At 42.2% G+C, this 21097-nt stretch overlaps 1 pseudogene across 1 annotated transcript; it reads right to left on the reverse strand.

Moving 5' to 3' along the window:
- Positions 1–226: 226 nt before the first annotated feature.
- On the reverse strand, positions 227–783 carry LOC309342002 (large ribosomal subunit protein eL21 pseudogene; annotated as a pseudogene). The gene has a single exon. The product of its transcript is annotated as a large ribosomal subunit protein eL21 pseudogene (transcript).
- Between the last annotated feature and the right edge of the window lie 20314 nt (positions 784–21097).

Raw genomic sequence — 21097 nt, forward strand, 5'->3', positions numbered from 1 at the left:
TGTCCTCAGCCCAATGGAAGGGAAAGACTGTAGTTCAGTCAAGGAAGGCCCATAAGTCAGCAATAGAACATCTGCTTTGCATATGGAAGGTTCCAGTTTCAATCTCCAACATCTCTAGGTAGGGCTAGGAGAGACTGATTGGTTGGTTGGTTGTATTTACTGTATATCCCTCCTTTTCCTCCAAGGAGCTCAAGGTAGAGCACATGGTTTTCTATGACCCCTCCCCTTTTTTTTAGGTCCTCAACATGGCATTTTATTTTTTTCATATAAACTATGCCATAAACTCATATGGAATTGGTTCCAGCAGCTCTGGCTCCTTGCCGTTGTTTCTCACAAAGTGAGCTTCTCTAGGAGGAGCAGGCTGGCGTTTTCGTTCAAACCAAATTCCCTTTTCCTTTCCTTCATTTTTCTTTCATTTTCTTTCACACGCCGCAAGAAGCTTTCTCTGCTCTTTGAGTGCTTAATATGCTCAATTCTCACACTGATTCTCTTGGCCAGAATCTTGCCCTTAACCTTCTTGTTCACAACAATGCCCACAGCATGCTGGGTAATGTTGTATACCCTTCCTGTCTTGCCATGGTAACATTTGTGGGGCATGCCTTTCTGAATTGTGCCCATGCCCTTTATGTCAACAATATCACCCTTCTTATAGATGTGCATGTGGGTGGTGAGAGGGACCACATCATGTTTGCAAAAGGGTCTTGAGAACATGTAACGTGTCCCCCTCCTCTTCCCCTTGGTGTTGGTCATCTTGATAGATTACTGTAAGATGGTGTCCAAGGCCGAAAAACCTCTATGACCCATTTTATTCTCACCTTGTGAGATAGGTCTGGCTGAGAAGTAGTAACTGGCCCTGTCACTCAGTGCCGGTCACTCTAGACAGTCACTGCCAGTCAGTGTAGAGAGAACTGAGTTAGATGGGCCAGTGGTCTGATTCAGGGTTCATCCACACATCCGCTTGTCCCATGCCAAGAGGTTTTCTGCTTGTACCACCAGGAAAACTCACCGAATTAGAACAAATGTCAATCTACAGGAAACCCGAGGGACATTTGTTCCGATTTAGCAGTAAACAGTGGGTTTTCACAGGAGAAAGTGGTGGGGCAAGTTGAAGCATGGGCGAGCCCTCAGCAGAAAGCAGCTTCCTGTGTTCCTGTATTCCAACTGATAGATTGGGTTGGGGAGTCACGCATGAAGGACCCATCCCAGTCAGTCAGGAATACATGTGACAGAGTTTCCTTCCTCAGCCCTACTTGGACTGAGGTGTTGTTTTGAAAGGAATATTTATGGACTGTAGCCCACGTACCCAGTAATCTGTGAAATCTAGAATGGGGTTCATTAGTGGAGATTTAAACTGGTAAGCTCTGTTATTAGTACATAATGTTCCAAAGCAAACAGAGCAGAAGAAGAAGAGCACGTCTAAGCTATGTCTAATCAGCTCTCCACGTAAACTTTACCTTTTTTTATGCTTGATGTGAACACCTTCTGTACAGTGATCTACAGCAGCCCAGCACTGTGATAAACTATCATACGCTTTACAGAATTTATAGACTCTTACACCTTCAAATAAACCACCTTTTTTTGTTGTTGTTGAAAAAGTAAAACTTGAGCTTGTATGTCACACATCAAAAAAAAAATGAGCCACTTGCTCCTGCCTAAATTATTTATCGGAAAAAGAAAAGTCAATTTCCTTTCATGACGTCAGCAGAACACCAAGGGAAAGCTGCAAATTATGAATAGACTATTGATCTATATGTCAGAAATATGCTGGAAACGTAAGACTGATATCTGGCACACAGTTCACGTAGACTCTAAGCACAGGTCTTGACAGGGAAAAGTGCACAACTGTACAAAGGACGTCAAACATCTAACATAGAGACAGGCCTATAGTGTAGGGCACAGTTGGATAACATAATTGTTGTGCAGAAGAGTTGAAGTTTCAATGGCAAAACAGGCCATACCAGGTTCAGTCCCTAAACATATTTCTCTATAGGGAGGAAGCATGGGTGTAGCCAGGATTTTTGTTGGTGGGGCAGGCTTTTTTGGGGGGAGAGGTTTTTTGAGGGGCAGAACCTCAGATCTGTATTGATTTTTATTGACTTGGAGGGCAGCTGCTCCCCTCCTTGGCTATGCCCATGGAAGGAAGCATGGTTAAGTGTACCTGATCTCAAATTCAATTCTAGGCATCTCCAGCTGAAATAATTAGGCAGCACGTGACGGAGACCCACTGCTAGTCAGAGTAGACAATATGGGGATAGATGAACAAATAGCCCGACCTGTTCTAAAACAACTTCCTAAATATTCATACTTAGCAAATAAGGAAAAGATGTCTCCTTCAGTGATTCCAAAGAGATGTCAGCTAAACCAGCCTTCCTCAACCTAGGCCCTCCAGATGTTTTTTGCCTACAAGGCCCATGATCCCTAGCTAGCAAGACCAGTGGTCAGGAATGATGAGAACTGTAGTCTCAAAACATCTAGAGGGCCACGGTTGAGGAAGCCTGAGCTAAAGTAACTCCAAAGCACCCATAATAGTCCACATCATCCTATAGTAAGTGGTTCACTCAGCCATTCCTTTAAAAACAATGGGCAAACTATATCAAGCTGTAGAGCTCATGGGATGCTGTTTTCTCTGTGGAGCCATTTCAACTTAATGTCTTCATTAACTCCTTGATAGCTGCTTTTGGGTTTATAGTAGTCTTAGTGTGCTAGAAATTCTGCTTCCTCATCAGCTCAGAAAATAAAACTGAACAGGGTGGTTAACAATCACCATGAGGCAAACGTGCCATCTGTACTGTAGCCTCAGTTTCCCAAGCATGTTACACCACCATCTATCTTGGGGAGGGGGACAACATCTGTGCACCCAGCCATTACCTTTCAACTTTTAGTTTTCCAACATCAGGAGCATCTATAGTTTTCAAATAGATAGCTAGGTAAATAGATAAATAATTATCTCCCTTGAGTGTCTATAGTTTTAAAATAGATACTTATTTCTATTTCCCCCTTTTTAATACTCTTCTTGTGTGCGTTGTGTTGTTTTGAGGAATTGGAGTGCTGCCATCGTTTCTGCTCTCCAAAGCACTTCTGCTTCCTCTTTTCAAGACTAAATTCAAGTTTAAATCATTTCTCCTTCACTTCACTTCACTTCAATTAAGAAAGATGGCAGTGAGTCGTGAGGGAGCCTCACTCTTTACTCATGGAGGCCAGATTCAGCTTGTCTTCTCAGTGAAGGAGCAGCTAATAAGTTTTTAGACGTTTGAGGAGGAACAGCAGTGTCCAGAGATTAGTGATCAGTAAGAAAACACTTTTTCTTTCTTTCTTTTTTGAACCAAACATTTCCTTTAATAATATGTTTAAATGGTTCAATAATCCATTTATTTATTTATTTTAGAGTTTTCCACAATCACTTCTCTCATGCGTTTCCTGCTGATATTGCCATTCTGCTCTTCTCTAGCAGCTAAAACAAAAAAATTCCTTCCAGTAGCACCTTAAAGACCAACTAAGTCAGTTCTTGGTATGAGCTTTCGTGTGCATGCACACTTCTTCTGTTTACAAGAGTTGCCTTTTTGTTGCTGGTCAGAATGACTCGTAATTAATTATATCTCTTCCATTTATCCTGCATTGCTAAGCATATATTGACTTGCTCCTTATGTTTTGACCCCATTAGTGCTCCTATTTCTTTTTCTGTGCAGCAGAGGCCAAATTTGGAGGTCCCATCAGGCTACCTGCCATCTCTTTGTCCTTCTATAACAGGCTTCCTCAACCTCAGCCCTCCAGACTACAATTCCCAGCATCGCTGACCACTGGTCCTGCTAGCTAGGGATCATGGGAGTTGTAGGCCAAAAACATCTGGAGGGCCGAAATTGAGGAAGCCTGTTCTATAAGGCCATGGGCTCACTTAAGAGGGTGTAAAGTGCAAGAGGGGTGGCCTTTGAATAGAGTTACCAAACAGATAAAGCCTGCCGTGTTGTGCACACACTCACGGGAGTAAGCTCGTATGAACATAGTGAAACATACCAGTCCACTTTCTGCAACCTAACTCCAACCCTCTAGACGTTGTTAGGATGCCCAACACCCACCAGCCCCAGCAAGCCTAACCAATGATATAGGATTGTAGGAGCTGCAACAGGAAACACCAGGAGGCATCATGTTGAGTAATGGTGTCATAAGCAAGCCAGCCTTGGATTCAGTTTTATGAGCAAAGAAGGCAAAATTTTGGCAGGCATCAGATCATAAGAGCCCTGCTGGACCAGATCAAAGACCCATCTAGTCCATCATCCTTTTCTCACAGTGGCCAACCAGATGCCTATGGGAAGTCCTCAGGATAGCATACTGCCTCTGACAATTGTGGCAGAACAGCACTATCATAGCAAGTAGCCACTGGAAGCTTTATTCTCCAGGTGTTATTTTTTCATTGCTGCAGCAGGCATTTGCTCACCTGCCAGACCTCTTCTATCTGTAGAGCTTAAAAAGGCACAAGTATCCTGTTCTTTCTTAAGCAGAGCAGCCCCGTCCTGAATATATATTATTCTCCTAATTTCCTATCTTCAAGTGTCATTAAGGGCTGCTTCAACTCTTCTTTTAAACACTTCTGGCACCCTGTATCAGAACCCGCTGCATTTAATGGCTGCCAGAATTCCAATAAGTATGTGGCATAATCCAGACAGTGCCTTGGGGCTGAAATACACTTATCAGTAATGTTATTATTATATCTTATTACCTGCTTTTGGAAGCAGTCACAGCCTATGTCTCTGCATTTCCTTTTCTCCAGGCCACTGAATAAGTTTCCTCTATAAATGTCATCATAATTAAATTTGACCCCCCAAACCCGCTCTTCTAGGCCTCTCCACCAACTGTATTTCGGAAGTAAAGATATGTGAAATGCCTGGTGACGGTGCTTAAGAAATGCGCTGCAGATCAGGCATGATAGAGGTGTATAGAATTATACATGGTGTGGAGAAAGCAGATAGGGAGATGATTTTTTTTCACCCTTCCTCATAATACTAACCATGATGGCTCTTTTCTGCCTCCACAGTAAAAGGTAGTTATGTCTCTGAATACCCAGTTGCTAGAAATAAAAAGTGAGGAGAAAGCTGTTGCCCTCAGGTCCTCCTTGTGGCCACTGTGAGAACAGGATTCTGGATTCTAGTTGTCTTAGTTCTTATGACAGCAGATGTACAAGATCCCAGCACATCTCATGGGATGAGGGTGAAGATGGCTCTGTACCCTTTATGCTGACAATGTGAGACTTCACAGGCTAATGTTTCCCACATGCTGTGGAATTATGCCATTGTGTCTTCACTCTAGAGAGAAGCGCAAGAGTCAAAGGACAATAAAGCTTGTTCCAGAATCTCAAGGGGGCTTAGGCTAGGTGTTTTTTTTTCCCTCTCTCTCTCTCAAATAGCACATCCCTATGCTATTCTCAGAGTGGCATATCAATAGTCAATGTATGCTGCATGTTTAGCCTTTATACAGATTCTTCCCCGTGTGGTGCTATTGCCTTGAATTTATTGTGTGCAGTGGTCAGATCTGATCCACAGAGGTATTTCAGTCCTTTTTCTTTACATGCGTCACTAAAGTGCACAGTGAACCAAACAGTGACAGAGAACCTAGATTTCAAATTCTGTACAGTATCAGCAATAAAAATAATTCAGACATATGCAATAGCCTTTAATGGAGCATTAATGTGTCATTGAAAACAGATTATTTAATTACTTTGACAGAGAACCAGACCCTGATTTCAAATTCTATATGAGCATCAAAAATCATGTCAATGTTTGCAATAGTAACATATCATTAAATAGCTAGTTTTCAATAGTATCCAGGAAGAAAGGTAGTACAGCATACAATGATATAAAGTCTAATTCTAGGTAGAAATAGCCTCAGCAAACAGGACCCAAACTGGAAGTGACTAACTTCCCCTCTTAGTTTAAGTGGGAAATGGTGGAGGAAAGGGGCTGTCTCTTATCAAGTTTCTGCTTAAAACATGCCTTTCTCTTCCTCCCCCCCCCCCATCTTGACACTTTTCTATTCATAAAAGGAAAAATAAGCTGAGAAAGATGATAAAAAGGATCAGTATGCAGATGACACCCAGCTCTACCTCTCTTTTAAATCAGAACCAGTGAAGGCGGTGAAGGTCCTGTGTGAGTGTCTGGAAGCGGTTGGAGGATGGATGGCGGCTAACAGATTGAGGTTGAATCCTGACAAGACAGAAGTACTGTTTTGGGGGGACAGGGGGCAGGCGGGTGTGGGGGATTCCCTGGTCCTGAATGGGGTAATTGTGCCCCTGAAGGACCAGGTGCGCAGCCTGCGAGTCATTTTGGACTCACAGTTGTCCATGGAGGCACAGGTTAATTCTGTGTCCAGGGCAGCTGTCTACCAGCTCCATCTGGTACACAGGCTGAGACCCTACCTGCCCACGGACTGTCTCACCAGAATGGTGCATGCTCTGGTTATCTCCCGCTTGGACTACTGCAATGCGCTCTACGTGGGGCTACCTTTAAAGGTGACCCGGAAACTGCAATTAATCCAGAATGCGTCAGCTAGACTGGTGACTGGGAATGGCCGCCGGGACCACATAACACCGGTCCTGAGAGATCTGCATTGGCTCCCAGTACGTTTCCGAGCACAATTCAAAGTGTTGGTGCTGACCTTTAAAGCCTTGGTCCTGTATACCTGAAGGAGCGTCTCCACCCCCATCGTTCAGCCCGGACACTGAGATCCAGCGCCAAGGGCCTTCTGGCGGTTCCCTCATTGCGAGAAGTAAGGTTACAGGGAACCAGGCAGAGGGCCTTCTCGGTAGTGGCACCTGCCCTGTGGAACACCCTCCCATCAGATGTCAAGGCAATAAACAACTATTTTACTTTTAAAAGACAACAGAAGGCAGCCCTCTTTAGGGAAGTTTTTAATGTCTAATGCTGCATTGTTTTTAATATTCAGTTGGAAGCCACCCAGAGTGACTGGGGAAACCCAGCCAGATGGGCGGGGTATAAATAATAAATTATTATTATTATTACTATTATTATTATTATTATTATTATTATTATTATTATTATTATTAAAACCATCAAAGAGATCTCCTCTGATTTAGGGATGGGGAGAAATTTGATTCAGTTCACAAATTAAAAGTAAACCTTCATAACTTGCTCCTTTCAAATCAATACACAAATTAAAACACAGCCATTCTTCAAAATTCACACTTCCTTCTGCCAAGCAATTTGTACAAAAATGCATACATGAAAGGGTGAAGTGTGCATAGAAATTAATGTATTAGTGAACATAACATACAAAAATTCATTACACTAGAGTAGAAGTGACGAAACTTTTCGGCCTGCATGGCCAGATCTCCCACCACGCCATGGGCCAACTCTGGCAGGTGGGTAAGACCACCCACCTGTCAATCATCTGATATAATGGTATCATGTGATTGGCAGGTGGGTTGTCAAAGTTGGCCTGTGTTGGGGTAGGGGTGGGGGAAGGTAGCAGCCAAGAAGGATTGAATACACCGTCCATCAGCTCATGTATGGGAAGTTCAGTCCAACCTTCAGGTATAGTGTAGATGGGCTTGGTTTGAGGAAATATCTTTGCATACCACCGGAACTTGTGGGAAATGGCCTCCTGTGAGCCAGAGGTTCTCACTCCTACGCTAGAAGAAATTGTTTTGCAAAACTGTGTATCAGGCAAAATTGCATACAAAAATATACACAGTAAGAAAAGATGACACTAAGATGCCTTTTTTCAAGAGGATTATTTTATTTGGTTTTATTTTTAAAGAACTTCTAGTTCTTCATTTGTTCACTATATATAAACAATATTCACTTCATCCACTCTAATATAACACCCAACATTGCCACTTTCTATAAACATCTTCAACCCTCAAATCCAAATTTCATTATTTCTTTTCCTTTTTCACACAAAAGTCTATGAGATGTTAACAATGACTTTTCTCTAATTAAGCATGCCAATTTTGCTCTCTCAGCTAAGTCCATTAGTTTTAACAGTCAATCTTCCCTTGTTGGTAATAATGGGTCCTTCCAAGAAGAGGGTTTGTGTTTGTTTGTTTGTTTGTTTGTTTGTTTGTTTGTTTGTGTGTGTGTGTTTGTTTGTTTGTTTGTTTGTTTGTTTGTTTGTTTTTTAAAAAAGGTAACCTAATGTGGAGAAGTTTAAAGTAAGATTGGAAAAATGAGAAACTGAAAGAAACCAAATTGTCAGATTTTTCCCATCGCTACTCTGCTCAAACTTACAGCTTCCTGAGCTTGCTTTTGGTTTTTAAAGGATACATATGGCTGCATGATTCATCCAGTTCAGGCTAACTCAGTAGGTAACTTGCAAAGCACCAGCCTCCCCTGACAAAGGAAGTCAACATCTGTGCCATATAAGGACCATTTCCTGCGAGACGCAAGCAAGATAAGACATGGGGAATTAATAAAGGCCGTTAAAATGCACAAACACAGATCGTATCTCTGATGAATTATGTTGTGAAATCCTCTTCCAAGTTCTCCGTCTTTCTCATGGTGAGTTGGCAGGTGCCACTCTCTTGCCTCTCAGAGAGATGTGTGAACACCCACACACATACAAGCACACGTATGCGCAGAAAGAAGCCGCAGGGAGGCTAGAGCTTGCTCTTGCTTGCGGCATTCCCTTTCCCACCCCCCTCTCACAAGGGCGTCAGAAACGGTAGCACAGATTGCTTAAGTGAGAAGGTGTTCTGTTGCTCATAACTCTGCTATATCTGAGAGGTGTCTGGAGGCACAGGAGCACGTTCGATGCTCCGTTGTTTGGCAGAATGCTTACCGTTGAAGAATTGGCTCTCTAGCCTGCTCATTGTACGTCAATCAACGAAGCCAACCTCAGGGGTACCCAGAAGCTAAAAAGCTGCCTTTGCAAATATATAGACGCAAACAAAGAGAGTTTGCAACACTGAAAACAAATGGAGGTAAAAAAAACACTATGGCATGGCATGTGCACTTGATGCATTCAGGTGATACAGTAACTTGCCATCAATCTCTTGGCTGGCTTGCCGGTGAATTGTACAGTTTATCTATTTCAGTGAATATGAAATACAGCAACCAGGTGGTCACCTTTCACAGTGTGTTTATTTTAATGCTAAATGTACTTGAACTAATGCTGTATTTATTTGCTTAACTGATAAGTCACTAGAATGGCATCTGCATCCGGGATGGAGGGATCAATCAGGAAACCTGTCAGCTTTCCTATTCTTGTCATATCAAAGTCTGGTTGGCGACATTATTGTTGCGATAAAGCCGGCTGAAAGCTGCTAAGTGATTCTGACTGATCGGTGTTGCAGAATGAAGTACACACTGTTCTTGTGAATGATTTTTTTAAAAAATATATATTTTATTAGGATTTTTAAACATAAATGCAAAGATAAAGAACAGTATACCATATATCATAACATACTTTCTTAACATCTTCGGACTCCCTCACACCTCCCGCTCCCATTCACATCGTTGTCAATTATTGCCCGCAATTTATCATCTTGTTTACACTCTTGTGTCAAATTCATTTAAATATAGTCTATTAATTCTCCAATAGGTTTATAATTTTTCCTCAAACTTACTTATCATCTTAATTCCATCTAGTTTAGTGGTGCACAATTATTTATGATCTAGCATCCTTTCTTAACATTCAACCAAATTACAGTGTTTTTTTAGATAAATCTTGAATTTCTTCCAATCTTCTTCGACCCTCTCCTCTCCCAGGTCTCGGATTCTGCCAGTCATCTCGGCTAGTTCCATATAGTCCATCAGTTGCATCTGCCACTCTTCCAGTGTGGGTAGATCTTGAGTTTTCCAGTTCTTAGCGATGAGTATCCTTGCTGCCGTTGTTGCATACATAAAGAATGTTCGGTCCTTCTTTAACACCTTCTGGCCGACAATGCCCAAAAGGAAGGCCTCTGGTTTCTTGGTGAAGGTATACTTAAATACCTTTTTCAGCTCATTATATATCATTTCCCAGAAGGCCTTCACCCTAGGGCAGGTCCACCAGAGGTGAAAGAATGTTCCTTCATTTTCTTTACATTTCCAACATTTATTATCAGACAAATGGTATATCTTAGCAAGTTTAACTGGGGTCATGTACCATCTATATATCATTTTCATTACATTTTCCTTCAAAGCATTACATGCAGTGAAGTTCAACCCAGTGGTCCACAACCTTTCCCAGTCCTCAAACATGATATTATACCCAATGTCCTGTGCCCACTTTATCATAGCTGATTTAACCATTTCATCTTGTGTGTTCCATTTTAACAGCAAGTTATACATTCTTGAAAGTACCTTAGTCTTTGGTTCTAACAATTCTGTTTCCAACTTCGATTTCTCCACCTGGAACCCTAGCTTTTTGTTGTTTTTAAAGACTTCTTTAATCTGAGCATAATGTAGCCAGTCTCGCACTTTATCCTTCACTTTCTCCAAACTCTGCAATTTCCAATTGTCTCCATCTTTTTCTAGTATTTCCCAATATTTTGGCCATTTGGCCTCCATATTGGGTCTTTTTCGGGCCTTAGCTTCCAGAGGTGAAAGCCACCTTGGAGTTTTGTTTTCCAATAAGTCTTTGTATTTTGTCCAGACATTAAACACTGCTTTCCTGACAATATGGTTCTTAAAGGCCTTATTGATCTTAACCTTGTCATACCATAAGTATGCATGCCAACCAAAAGCATTGTTAAAACCTTCCAGGTCCAATACATCAGTGTCTTCGAGGAGTAGCCAGTCTTTTAGCCAACAGAAAGCTGCGGCTTCATAATACAGCTTTAGGTCTGGCAGGGCAAAGCCCCCTCTTTCTTTCGCATCAGTTAATATCTTAAACTTAATTCTGGGCTTTTGTGAATGATTTTTTAATGCTTCCAGTCTTCCACCAAAAAGGGGTGAAGAAACTGCCGGTGAAAGTTCCTGCATTTCTGAGAATCCAGCCCCATTGATTGTGAAAGCAAGGTTCCACCATTTTAATTTTTAAAAAGTAGTACTAGAAGCTGGCAAGGTAAAGGTAAAGGGACCCCTGACCATTAGGTCCAGTCATGACCAACTCTGGGGTTGTGGTGCTCATCTCGCTTTATTGGCGAGGGAGCTGGCATACAGTTCCGGGTCATGACTAAGCTGCTTCTGGCGAACAAGAGCAGCGCACGGAAACGCCGTTTACCTTCCCGCCGGAACAGTACCTATTTATCTACTTGCACTTTGACATGCTTTCGAACTGCTAGGTGGGCAGGAGTACTAGAAGCTGGTACTAAAAGGCAAAACGTCCACATATACTGCATGACATGTGCAGCAGGTAGGAATACCTGGGAGGCTGAGCCTTTCAACAACTCAGGAAGGTGGAAGCAAAAAAAGGGAGATCTGGGAGAAATTTCCATTCTACTCCTGATAGACAAGAACCATGGACAACCTCTGTGCATGGTGAATGCTTGAAACAGGTAGGTTGTTGTCTGATATAAAGCGGGACCATTGTACCTGGTAAACTGGATATTTAAAACAAAATTAAAAAATTCCTTCCAGTAGCACCTTAGAGACCAACTAAGTTTGTTATTGGTATGAGCTTTTGCGTGCATGCACACTTCTTCAGTGTGTATCTGAAGGAATTTTTATATTTTGTTTTCACTACAGCAGACCAACACGGCTACCTGCCTGTGACTGGATATTTAAAGAGACAGACATTTTATTATCAGTCCTTGGCTGGATCTAGATGTGTCAAAGAAGTGATTCAGTTAAACGTGTTGTAAACTCATACAGGGAAATCTGGTAGGGAAAGACGGGACTCCGCAGCACCATATGGTGTCACAGTCTTATATCACATATGCGACACATAAAATGCTTTTTCTTTACCAGTCTAGCTGAGTCCCTTGAATCTGTTTTGGTTGATCACATTGCAGTGCACTTCGCCAAGAAAATCAGGAATAGCCTGATGACCTTTGCCCAGCCCAGCTCGCCTAAAATAGCCTCTTTTCTAAGCACCAAGGGTCACTCATATTCAGAAATGTCCCACCAGGCCTAATGGGTCCTAATCATTTAAGGCTGTTACATCCATGCAGAGTCTCTGGTCTACTAGGCCGAATCACATGGAGAATGACTTTGAACCCTTACAGCTGCCACACATTGCACCTCAACCCCGAAGCAATTTTGGCCACCTCCTTGAGGAGCAGGGAAACCATTACATTTAAATTAAACTGAAATAAGAATTTGGGAATATTGTTAATCTGGATCCTGGTGAGCCTAGCCACATAAAAAAGGCATACTTATTCCAGAGAATGCTAGGGATTTCATCAAAATTAAATTGTGGCCTCTCGTTTCATCTCATTAGGGCACAGGTAAGGAACCTTGGTAAAGGGATGCAGATGGCGCTGTGGGTTAAACCACAGAGCCTAGGACTTGCTGATCAGAAGGTCGGTGGTTCAAATCCCCATGACGGAGTGAGCTCCCGTTGCTCGGTCCCTGCTCCTGCCAACCTAGCAGTTCGAAAGCACGTCAAAGTGCAAGTAGATAAATAGGTACCACTCCAGCAGGAAGGTAAACGGTGTTTCCGTGAGCTGCTCTGGTTCGCCAGAAACAGCTTAGTCATGATAGCCACATGACCCGGAAGCTGTACGCCAGCTCCCTCAGCCAATAAAGCGAGATGAGCGCCACAACCCCCAGAGTCAGTCACGACTGGACCTAGTGGTCAGGGGTCCCTTTACCTTTAAGGAACCTTGAATCTAGGGGGCAAATGCAGCCCTACTTGCCTCTCTATCTGGTACTCAGAATTGTCCCCAGACCACACCCTTACCTTGCCCTATGTCACACCCTAAGAGCAGACCCTCCAAGTCCTGGATTTAAAGAAGCTGCCCCAATTCCTGATTTGATCGCAGAATGACCCGCTTTTCATTGGGACATTCCTATTTTTATTGGAGAAATGTTTGGAGCGTATGTGAGTGTGTTTCTCCTTACTTGCCTGGATGGAAGATGGAGAGGGGTGTGTGATTGTGTGTAGTAATTAACCTACTGTACAAGGATAAAGCTTATATATTTGTTGCTCCACCCCTTTTTGCCTCTGTCTCCAGCCCTACTGGCATGTGGTTCTTGGAAGGCTACCCAGAAGGGAACATAGCCCTTAATTAGAGAATACCAGCATGCATTGTCAGGTCAAGCACCTTGGAAATTACTGCTTGAGAAGCAAGATGGTGTTTACCATCTTTACTGAAGCAAAGTTCTTAACCCAAGGTACTATTTCTGAGTTAGCAGAGTCTGTAACCTGAAGCGTCTGTAACCCGAGGTACCACTGTAACACATATCAAAGGAGTCTGGATCAAGGAACCATCTTGTCACCTGTCTTAGACAATAGATTAAAGAGAGATTGTTTGAACAGTGATCTCAATTTTCCACCTCTTAGACCTTCATGCATCACACAGTATTCTGACAGCCTGACATTTTCCTTGCAGTACGGTACTCTGTGTTCCCCCCTCTGGTTCCATGTTGTTCAAAATGGCACTCAGAAGGAACATGCAGTACTTAAAGGCTGCATTCAGTCTCTACCTGTTTAGACAGGTAAACTAATACTCTTAAAATGAAAGCTTGGTGGACGAAATAGCTGAGGTGACAAAGCGGAACTAGCACAGAGGGATAAGAATGATCTCCGAGCAGGGATAGAACAACTCTCCATTTTCTCATGCCACTGAGACAAAAATGTGCTCTTATTTATCGTCATTAAAATGCCATTAGACCTGAAGCTCTGTTTATTTTTGCTAGGCAAGTCTTTCTCACGGACAGTCTAGTAATATTTATACAGCAAAAAGCAAAGTCCAGCTAGTTATGCTTGTTTGCAGATTACATATGCTCAGTTACCTGGTACAGTTCAGCTCGCAAGCCTTTTCAGTGAAATGTTAGTCCTAAATCAGCTTCAGTCATTTTGTTATGCTGCGGCTCAATATGCCTGAAACTGTCTGCAAGAGAAATCCTGACTTACTCAGGCTTGAATTGAGGAACCGGATCTTGCCCCTTTGCTCATTCATGCTAAGGCCAAACCATCCATTAATCTACATGTTGCTGGGCTGAAATGTTTGTGTGTGACTGTATCTTTTTACATCTGCAGCATGCCTGCTTCCCTGTGCTCTTTGTCCTACCATTGCAAAAGAAACACCAAAAATATAACAACAATGAGTAGAGTGACTGTTAGGAAACTCACCACAAGTCTCATTGAACATGAGCTAGAGCTCCTCTAGGTGCCCAGGTACTCCATTGTGGTGAAGTTGACAAATAGATTGTTCTTCTTTCACACCTTTCCATCTGTGCAGAGGCATTAGGTGACCTGTTTCAGGTGTTTGAAGGTCTCCATGGAGGCAATATTATTGATTGATTGATTGATTGATTGATTGATTGCGTTTATATCCCACTTTTTCTCCAAGAATCTCCAGAGAGTTACATGATTCTCCCCCTTCTCATTTGATCTTCACAACAACCCTGTAAGGTAGGTTTGGCTGAGGGGTAGTGACTCATCCAAGGTTACCCAGTGAACTTCATGGCTGAATAGGGATTTGAACCCTGAACTTGCAGGTCCTAATACAACACTCTAACCACTACACCACACTAGATCTCAATTCCCCAGGGACAACCTACAGTTTCCAAGACACTTTGTAGATAAAATTGTTTGTATTTGTTCCACCTTGGACAGCTGTGTTGTCTCCTCTGACTTGTGTTGTTTGTTTTTTTAATCCCTCAGTGGAGCCAACATTATTAAAGCATTATTGGCTTGGCAACTCTTGAAAATTCATTTTGGGAGCATTTGTGTCTGTGTTGTCCGAGATGCATTTCAGTCCGGTTTCCGATCTGCTCATGATACTGAAATTGTCATGATCACCTTGGTGGAAGACCTTCACTTAGAATTCCACAGGGGGAGTGTGTCCCTCTTGATTCTGCCAGATCTGTTGGTGGTGTTTGATACCACTGAGTACAATATCCTTCTGGATAATCTCTCAGGGTTGAACTTTGGCGGGACAACTTCACAGTAGTTCTGGTCCTTCATGAGAGGACATTTCCAGGTGAAGGTTCTAGGGGACTTTGGTTCATATCCATGGCTTATAGGTTCCTCAGGGTTCTATTCTGCCCCTCCCCAACATCTGTATAAAACTGCTGGGAGAGGTTGTCCAGGATTTTGGAGTACTGCAGTCTCTCTACCTTTCTAACCATATCAAGGAGGCTGTAGATGTCCTAGACCAGTGCTTGATTTCAGTAAGGCATTGGATGAGGGCTAACAAACTGAAACTAAATCCAAGTGTTCAATTTCAATGCTTACCTGGTGTTAAAAGGAGCAGGGCCACCCAGAGGGGATTAGAGGAGATACTATTGTACCAGGCCTAGAGCAAGTAGGGAGCTCAGATTCGTGGCTGTCTTTCTTATTTTTTTAGTAAGTCATTACAGCCAACTTTAGAAGACATCTGGAGGCAGTCCTGTATAGGGAAGCTTTTTAAATTTTAATGTTTTGTTAGATTTTTGTATGTGCTGGAAGCCACTCAGAGGTGGGGCAACTATTTCATCTGGTTTCTAGCTTTGTCATGAAACTGAAAGTGATATGATCACTTTGGTGGTAGACCAATCAAGAATAACTGCACAGGCTGTCTATTCATTTCTGAGTGCAATTCAGAGAGCTAGTTTTACTCTAAAATGGCTTCCAGTCACTTTACCTGGACTGACTTTCTCCATATAATGCTGCTCAAGAACCAAGATAGTCCACAGAGGTCCATCTTTCTGTTGCTTCAGGAATTTGCAACAACCCATGAGGACATTTTCTTTGTCAGCCCATCACCTCTGGAAGTGCTTTCCTCTGGGCACTGCTTCTACTCAGGGCAGTCAAAACTTTTATTTTTATTCAGGTCTTTGAACCTTCCTAGATATTTTGACTGCTGTGAGTTTTGTTATTGTTTGTTGATATTATTGAACTGTTTTCAATGTGCACCACTCAAATCTCCTTAGGGAGGTGAGTAGGATGCAAATGATTTTAAATAAATAAGTAATCACTAAATAAATTTCCTGCAGAGAAAGATGGAAGGTAAAATCAATCCTCCTTCACTCCTGTCGACAATCATCACCAAAAACAGGGCTTAAAACTCCTTTGGGATATTTCACAAGCTAGTTTTCACACAATATCCCCCACCCGCTGCATTTTCCAGAGATGTTTTCCCCATTACGAAAGTATGTACACTGTCTGAGCAAACTAGGGATTGTGGGCTTGGTGATCAATTAGTTTTCTAAGTTGAGCTCCATTAGAAAAATAACAATTTGAAGACTTGCTTCTTAAGTCACTCTCAGGCACTGGCCTCTTCAATATTGAATGCTTTTAGTTTCTTTCCACCAGTCAATGGCAGCTGAAAATGCTTGGCAAATTGCATTGACATAAAATTGGCAGTTCCCTCTGCCTGTTTGTTTGTTTGTTTGTTTGGTGGGCAGAACACAGACACAGTTGCCCTGGATGCATTTAAACTGAGGCTGGATCATAGACTCACAGAACTGTAGAGTTGGAAGAGACCTAGTCCAGCAATCACAACTAAGGCATCCATGACAGATGGCCATCAAACTTCAGATGTTCAGGTAGCTTCTTTTTGCCCATCCAGAGTAAGATGCAAGGGGAACTTCAATTCACCCACATCTCCTCCCAGGTGAGATGGATGAGTTCCATCTATCTGTAGTACTCAGGCATCTCACCACAAGGTGACACTCTCCACTTTCAGCTCAAGCCAAGGCATCGTTTCCTTGACATGCCCACTGTGATCCATCTGAGTAGATTGCAAGTATGATGCTTTTAATTATATATATCCAAATATTTCTACCCAGGAGGACAAAGCTATTACTCCCCAAACCATCCATAATGCAGAATGGCTCCAGATATCAGCACATCTGCAACTGTGTTGTTTTCTCATATGTGCTTCCATTTGAATTATTTTTAGCATATAATGAGTGGAGGGAATTGATCCAGCTCTCTGCCAGCCTGGCAATGGATGTAGATGTCACGGCAGATGAGACTTAAGCCTTCAGGACCTATATTGTTGCAGTAAGAAAGGTAGTGGCTCACACTGCAATCCTAATGCACATCTACCCCAAAACAAACCTCACTGAATTCACTAGTATTCCCAAGTTAGTGGGTTGTGGTGGATGCAGTTATCTGATCACTCATTGACCACATCACTGCTGCTTAGCAGGAAGTATGGGAGGGTGGGCAAGGCAATGTTGAGCTTGGCACAGTGCAAATGCATCAGCAGAGCCAATCCATAATTACCAGCTGCCCATTTGCACTGTGCTGACCTCACCATGGCCTATCTGTGCGCACACACAGACAGACAGACAAACACACACACACACCAGCTCCTGGACAGCAGCAGCAATGCAGGCAATGGCCGGTCAGCTAAGTGCCATTGGCTCGGCAATTGCTACTGCTCCCAGGTGAAAGTACATATAGGATTGCACCCTTACACTTTCATTTGTCTCATGGTTCCTTCATTGCTTGCTTTACATTTCCTGCCTTCATGTAGCCTATTAGCCTTCAGTTGCTCACCTAGCTTGATATTTTTCAGTAGACAACTAGAAGTGCACCATGCATTACTGATATATTATATTTCCCCCAAAAGTTAAAAGTTTTGCCTGATTGCCTGCTTTACTTATTAAATGTATTTATTTATTAAATGTCTATCCCACCCTTCCTCTCAAAAGGAGCCCTTTAATGCTACAATTCCCTAATATGACTGTATTTTTTTAAGCTTAGCACAGGTATTAGATTGTAAATGCAGAGTAGACAGTAGCATCAGATCACCCTGGCAAGGCAATGGCCAAATGTGTTAGATTTCCTGAGCTTCCTGGGTAACTTGCAGCTTTTCTTCTGCTCTTAGCCTGATATGTTAATATTAATGTCACTTGTTGCGTCCTCATACAGGATTTCAGTGCAGTCTGTTGTACTAGCTGGGCTAGACTGCACAGCAGAGCACAGCAGAGCAATGCAATGCAATGCAAACAATAATTGCCCAACGGCTGGCCAGAACATCCTGAAATAATTATCTTCTTTACCACTGGCGGAGCAGATAGCTGTACAACTCAGCAGGGATCCTCATATAAAGTATTATTCAACGGCTGTAACTTTGCTACCCTTATTGAAGTGCTCTTCAATCTCTGTCAGTTCAAGCTGTACTTCATGTAAATTCCTTGCTTCTTTTTTTTAGACACAGCAAAAGCTGTTTATTTTCAAAATAGGAAAATTCCTTAAGGAATTTGCAGTTTTGCACTCACCTTTCTGAAATGAATTTCACATAGGTAAAGGAATCTGGATAAAGATCTTTGGAGAGACAAACCCGCTCTCTTTTATAAAAGTTAGAACTAAGTTGGGATAATATTTCACATCCTGAAAACCTCGCCTGCCAAGTTCACAGTGGAGAAGCAGGAAGGCAAAGATATAATAGACTGGAGATCAAAGTCTACTGTAGTGTGTCGATACCTCATGGATGTTTGCCGTTTACAACCCCTGCTATCTTATTGCTTCTCCTCCTAGAGGTGAACGATAATCTATGGATTCAAATCTGTTGAATGTCCACCTTATATAATTCAGTGTGGTGGCTGTCAATCAGAGGGCTTCAAAGGGGAACCATCAAAGGTGCAAACTTCCCACACTGAATAAGGGTATAATGAGGTTAGAGCTGGAGATACCAGCTCCGACTGAGCTATTCATATCAATGCCTTCCATTGATATTTATTCAGGTTTTGTCTGAGGCATTCTGCTTTTCTACAGTATCCTGTTCCGTTACTTACTTTCCACCTAGGTGTCCACTTATACATAGGGATATAGAGTGTCTATTTCAGTTTCTCACTTTTCCAATCTTAAGTGCAGCTCGCCTCATTTTCCCATCCATCTGTGGATATTTTTTTCAGGTCCCCGTGAAATTTTGCAATTTCCCCATAACATGACATACATTTGTATGTTAATAATGTATTCATTGCTTTTTACGAATTCCCAGCAAGCAGGAAGTAAGTAGGAATGCAGGCAAATACTATACAGCCTGAGAATCCCAGACACTAAACACCACGACAGCATCCTAAGACGACTTCTTACCATCAGCTCTTAAAATTCAAAAAGAAAACAAGCAACTTCTGGCTTCACCCCTCCTTGAAAGGTTTCCTTTCCTGCTAGTTATTGCAAAAATTCCACAGCTAAGAAACTAAGTGCATGAGTTTGCCCCCCCCCTCCCAATTCCTTTTCCTTTGTGTCATGTCTTTTAGATTGTAAGCCAGTCTCTGAGACTATCTTGTCAGTGATATTGCAAGCTGCTCTGGGAGGTGTGTGTGTGTGTGTGTGTGTGTGTGAGCGCGCAACATAAAAATGGTTTAAATAAATAAATATTTTTAAGTGAAATCCACACCTTCTGTACTTATGGTACTGTGTGAGGTTTTCCTCTTGGCCAGCTTCCTCAGAGCATCCACTTACTTAGGGCAGTTGAACGAACTATAAAAATTGGTTGTGGCTAACCATTTTCCCGAAGCTATTTGAATATCATATGATAAGGGAGGGAGGGGAAGGAGGAGAGAATGCAAGTTTGCTATTTGCAAGTTGTCATATTCTAGGAACTTTTGTTTCCATGACTCAGTTGGAGATTGTATATCCCCAAAACTTAAACATTCAATCTGGATATTAAAACCTAGGAATCCCTGGAGATATAATAACTTCCATGTTGTACTTGCCAGTTTGGCATTACTGCTTAAACACACACCAGGATGCTTATTTGCTTTTATTTTAGTGTTCAAGAACAACAACAAAATGAACAGGGGGCGGGGAGGAGTTCTAGTTTTTGAAATTACCAAGGGATATGAAGCATAAAAGACAATCCTAGTTATTATCTGTATAAAGGAAAAATAATTTATCTCTTCATTTCATGCAAATTAAATAATTGCATAAGATGTGGATAATGTTTCCCTCCCCCCCCCCTTTTAAAACCAAACCAGCCATGTGGCTCAATTATAAAAAGAATAGAATGAGATAATCCTGAATAACAGGTAGTCCTTGAACTGCGGGCTACAGCACAGTGGGCCAATGATTACCAAGCGGGAAAACTTAACATTTTAGATGTAGTAATAAAGACAACACCAGCTTGGGATCAAAATGGCCACAACTTTATTGATTATAGATGTAAACCAGATTTGGCATAGGTGTATCCTGTATCAGCCAAGCCGATTGCTGGTTGATATCACCATCACGGTCAATCCTAGTAAAAGGAACACACACACACACACTGATGCAGATCTAATGGGGAAATTATGCCAAGATGCCATTCAGGGATGTTCTATGGCCTGCCGGTCTACGCCCGGGCTCTTAGACAGAACCCAACCCTTGGACCCCTTTAATAGGGTACCTTGAATTGTTCCCCAAGTTTTTGACTAAGGATCAAACCCAATGCCATTTTTCACCAAAGTTTCCACACTACCTTGAAAAGCTTGTCCGCACAGCACAATGAAGATGCAATGTAGGCAGCAAAGTACACCTTATTTGCTGCCTTCACTGCAGTCTGGGTTAGAAGAGGAAGACAATGGCTGGTGGGCAGACTGGGCACATTTGGCCATTATCTTTACCTGGTTGAATGAGCTCAATGCCAGTATGTAAGGCCATGATGACAATATCCTCACAGCTACAGACAAATTCTGCATTTGAAAAAGAGCTTCCGCTCCGGTGCAGAAAGACTGGTTCAACATAACATGGAAATGTTCCCACTGGTAAAACGTTTTAAGATGAGCAAGGAATTGTATGGCCTCCTCATTCAGGAACATCTTGCAGCTCTGGTAGAATGATCATTATTTCCCACTGTTGTCTACAGAAAATTTCCACTGGGTTAGAGACCCCTTCACGAATTGCTGCTGTGCAGGATTGGCATTGAATGAAGAGAAGTAAATGGCCTGCATTTCAATTGATTGCACCTTGAAAATGAAACATAGGACTATGTCGCTTCAAGAGCATTGGCTAGCCTTCTACAGTTATCCACAACATATTGTTGTGAACACAGATAAATATGAAAGACCAAAAGAGAAAGGCTTCTTTGTGCTGATGAGGAGATGAGAGGGTTTTTTGTCTCAAATTAGACCTAACATAA

The sequence above is a fragment of the Podarcis erhardii genome (genome assembly GCF_964252035.2).
Source record: "Podarcis erhardii genome assembly, chromosome: 5".
Taxonomy (NCBI): Eukaryota; Metazoa; Chordata; class Lepidosauria; order Squamata; family Lacertidae; genus Podarcis; species Podarcis erhardii.